Source organism: Schistocerca piceifrons, chromosome 3, assembly GCF_021461385.2.
Source record: "Schistocerca piceifrons isolate TAMUIC-IGC-003096 chromosome 3, iqSchPice1.1, whole genome shotgun sequence".
Taxonomy (NCBI): Eukaryota; Metazoa; Arthropoda; class Insecta; order Orthoptera; family Acrididae; genus Schistocerca; species Schistocerca piceifrons.
Genome location: NC_060140.1, coordinates 805208798 through 805213571, shown reverse-complemented (window position 1 = coordinate 805213571; position 4774 = coordinate 805208798). Strand labels below are relative to the sequence as shown.

Genomic DNA, 4774 nt, shown 5'->3' with positions numbered 1-4774 from the left:
AGTTATTGTGTATACTTGTTCCTCTGTCGTGGTCTACATCCTGGACGATCTCCTCATTACAGACCAGTTGGAACGTAAAGTACATCTAATCCAAAAAATGGCTCTGAGCACTATGGGACTTAACTTCTGAGGTCATCAGTCGCCTAGAACTTAGAACTAATTAAACCTAACTAACCTAAGGACATCACACACATCCATGCCCGAGGCAGGATTCGAACATGCGACCGTAGCGGTCGCTCGGTTCCAGACTGCAGCGCCTAGAACCGCACGGCCACTGCGGCCGGCCATCTAATCCACTCTAAAAACTGTGGCTGTGCTGATATCAGACCCTAATGGCAGTGGCTGCTTAAGGGGAAAAGGACCTATGTTCCAAATATTTATTTTTAGAAAACTGTAAAATTTTCATTTATTGTTTTGAAATACAATAACTAATGCAGAATAGCAAGAAATCTTACTATTATTGCAAATCTACGAGAATAATTTTTTTAAAGACAAGAACTTTTTTGAATTCAACAAATGATATACTTATAATGTTCATTTTTTGTAAAAAAAGGAACTGTGCTGAAAAAAAGTGATATGGAGTAAAACAATGTCCCTACACCCACATCCATCACACCACGCTGGACACACCTGTTATGCTCGAAAGACGCTCCTATGGTTTCGCTCAAGGGCATAAACTCTTAACATTTACTTGTTACATGTGTCTATCACACCGTGTCCTTCCGGAAGAACTTGTACCCTGCACCGTACAATTACTTCTGAACATGAGTAACTCATACTCTGTCAACTCACATAAACGTGGCTGCCTGTCAAGAGCTTGAATAACTATCTTTTTTAGCGCGGTCCGCTGCGACGGACAGCTGCGTTGTTTCTCGGTTGAGGATCCGTTGACGCTGATAGCACTATGTAGGTGGTCCCACATTACGTCGACTGGGTTTAAATCCGGGGTGTTTCGTGGCCATGAGAGTATGGTAAACTGATTCTAGTGCAATCGAACCACGCTCGCACACTGCAAACTGTGTGGTGCGTTGCATTGTCCTGCTGGTAGATGCCACTGTGCAGAGCAAAAGTAAACTGCATGTAGGAGTGGTCATAGTCCCCAAGGACAGATGCATTCTTTTGTTGGTCCACTGTGTCTTCCGGAAAAACGAGACCACTCAGGGCGTGGCACGAAAACATTCCCCATACCGCAATGCTCCATCTTCGTTTGCTTTCAGACGTTTCACATCGTGCATGTCAACGACCATTTGTCCTATGTAGTATAAGACGTGAGTCATCTGAAAAGACCACCTGCCGCCGCTCGGTGGACGTTCAGATGCGGTACTGACTTGCGAATTCCAGCCTTCGTGGCCGATGAACAGTAGTCAGCATGGGTGTATGAACCAAGCACTTTCTGTGGAGGCCCATAAGCAGCAACGTTCGCTGAACGGTCGTTGGTGAGACACTGTTGGTTCATCTGTGCAGTTAGTTGCTCAGCAGCTGTACGTCTCTTCACCCGTGCAAATCTTCACAGCCGTCGTTCACCGCTCTCATCTAAGGCCCGCGGTGCACCACAAACGATTTCTCTACCAAGGACACTTCTCAGGGACGTGTAGCTGCATCGTAAAGCAATAAAACTGACTGTGAACCACATCACAGACTATTAACAATGCATGCAGTGCAGTAAATAACCGCATGGTATCTGCAACAGTGCCTCAAATAAAAAAAATGGCTCTGAGCACTGGGACTTAACTTCTGAGGTCATCAGTCCCCTAAAACTCAGAACTACTTAAACCTAACTAACCTAAGGACATCACACACATCCATGTCTGAGGCAGGATTCGAACCTGCGATCGTAGCGGTCGCGCGGTTCCAGACCGTAGCGCCTAGAACCTCTCGGAGTGCCTCAAATAAAACGACACCACAGGAAAATACTTCGAAGAAGCATACCGGAATAGAAACCTGTCACCACAAACAATAAAATAAAGATGAACCATGCTTCCTTGTAAGAATCTCTCTACTAATGAAACATCGTTCTCAGCCGACACATCAACCTGTCGTATGTGTATTTTGATACTAAAGTGTTCTTTTTAATGTACCCATGAATAATGAGATACCTGACCTCCGGAGGAAAACTCCCTGGTCGTCCTTCATGCTGTCAGCCTCCTTCGACAACTTGGCCAACCTCTCCATGTTACTGTCCGCTTTCGAGGGTCCTCGCATCGATGGACAGCCTGCCCAGCGAGCTGTTGCGCTTCGCTTTCACCTCAACAACACAGCAGAAATTCAGCAAATTACAATTCTCCATTCAACGTTACAATAGTACACTGACGCGTCAAAGAGAATGGTATACGCATACATATTCAAATACGGAGATATGTAAACAGGCAGAATACGGCGCTGCGGTCGGCAACGCCTATTTAAGACAACGAGTGTCAGGCACAGTTGTTAAATCGGTTACTGCCGCCACAATGGCAGGTTATCAAGATTTAAGTGAATTTGAGTGTGGTGTTATAGTCGGCGAACGAACGATGGGACACAGCATCTCCGACGTAGCGATGAAGTGAGGATTTTCCGGTAAGACCATTTCACGAGTGTACCGTGAATATCAGGAATCCGGTAAAACATCAAATCTCCGTCATCGCTGCAAGAACGGGGCCAACGCCGACTGAAGAGAATCGTTCCACGTGACAGAAGTGCAACCCTTCCGCAAATTACTGCATATTTCAGTGATGGGCCATCAAAAAGTATCAGCGTGCGAACCATTCAACGAAAAATCATCGATATAAGCTTTCGAGCCGGAGGCCAAGTCGTGTACCCTTCACGACTGCACGACACAAAACCTTACGCTTGACCTGGGCCCATCAACACGAGCTTTGGACTGTTGATGACTGGAAACATGCTGACTTGTCGGTCGATTTTCGTTTCAAATTGTATCGAGTGGATGGACGTGTACGGGTAAGGGGACAACCTCATTAATCGATGGACCCTGCATTCCCGCAGGAGACTGTTCAAGCTGGAGGAGGCTCCGTAATGGTGTGGAACGTGTGCAATGGGAGTGATATGCGACTCCTGATATGTCTGGATACGACTCACAGGTGACACGTACGTAAGCATCCTGTCTGATCACGTGCATCCATTCGTGTCCATTGTACATTCCGACGGACTTGGACAATTCCAAGAGGACAATGTGACACCCCGTACGTCCAGAATTGCTTCGGGGTGGCTCCAGAAACACCATTCGGCGTTTAAACACTTCCGCTGGCCACCAAACTCACCAGACGTGAACATTAGTGAGCGTATCTGGGGTGCCTTGCGATATGCTGTTCAGAAGAGATCTCCACCACCTCGTCCTCTTATTGATTTATGGACAGCTCTGTAGGATTCATGGTGTCAGTTTCCTCCAGCACTACTTCAGACATTAGTCGAGTCCATGCCACGTCGTGTTGCGGCATTTCTGCGTGCTCACGGGGGTCCTACACGATATTAGTCAGCTGTGCCAGTTCATTTGTCGTTCCAGTGTTTTTAGACAAGAGTATTGGAAAACTCTAAAAAATGTAATAATAACTGAATGATTTCTCCTTTGTGAAGAACACTGAATGTAATAACTATTTAGAAACAAAACGAACAAACGTCAATATCACATGACAATTGAACGATTCCAAAACTTTATTCTCCATAAAAATCTAAAGAAAAAATCTCCAAAGAACTGACCATGTGGCATTGCAACTAAGATGTGTGAAATACGTCGAAAGAAGCTTCCACAAAATCCTACTGAAACGTGTTAAGGTTTTGCGTAATATTTTATGTCGTTATGTAGACATTAAATATAATTATAAAAAGCAAAATAAAACTGAGGCCTGTACGCCCATATCTGGTTTTGACCACTTTGTCTGAGTAGGTGGACGAATAAAAATACGGGTTCATCTCTTAAAACACAGACCTCTGTCAAGCGGCAACAGTCAATCGAGAGCAAATGTCAGATGAATAAAGACTAATTAAATGAGCTAAAAAGATATTCACACGAGCAGGCCATGAAGGTCCAGCAGTTCCGACCTGCCGCCGTGTCATCCTCAGCCCTCAGGCGTCACTGGATGCGGATGTGGAGGGGCATGCGGTCAGTGCACCTCTCTCCCAGCCTTACGTTAGTTTACGAGACCAGAGCCGCTACCTCTCGATTATGTAACTCCTCAGTTTGCCTCACAAGGGCTGAGTGCACCCCACTTGCCAACAGCGCTCGGCAGACCGGATGGTCACCCATCCAAGTGCTAGCCCAGACCGACAGCGTTTAATTTCGGTGATCTGACGGGAACCGGTGTTACCACTGCGGAAAGGTCGTTGGCTTTAATTACATTAGTTACAATCACTTAATTTGTATCAGATTTATAATCCATTGAAAGGAGAAAATATAAAAACGCAATAAATGAAGCAGGTGAAAGGAAATACAAACGTCTAAAAACGAGATCGACAGGAAGCGCAAAATGGCTAAGCAGGAACAGCTAGAGGACAAATGTAATGATGCAGAAGCTTATGTCACTAAGGGTAAGACAGATGATGCTTACAGGAAAATTAAAGAGATCTTTGGGGAAGAGGGAACCACCTGTATGAATACCAAGAGCTCAGATGGAAAACCATTCCTAAGCAAAGAAGGGAAAGTAGAAAGGTGGAAGGAGTGTATGAGCGGCTATAGAATGGAGATGTACTTGGGGGCAATGTTATGGAAATGGAAGAGGACGTCCGCAGCTCGAAGTCGTGGTGTAGCGTTCTCGCTTCCCACGCCCGGGTTCCCGGGTTC

The 4774-nt window shown here is 45.7% G+C and overlaps 1 pseudogene; it reads right to left on the bottom strand.

Annotated features, from left to right (window-relative positions):
• Positions 1-4204: 4204 nt before the first annotated feature.
• Positions 4205-4322, bottom strand: LOC124790361 (annotated as a pseudogene).
• Between the last annotated feature and the right edge of the window lie 452 nt (positions 4323-4774).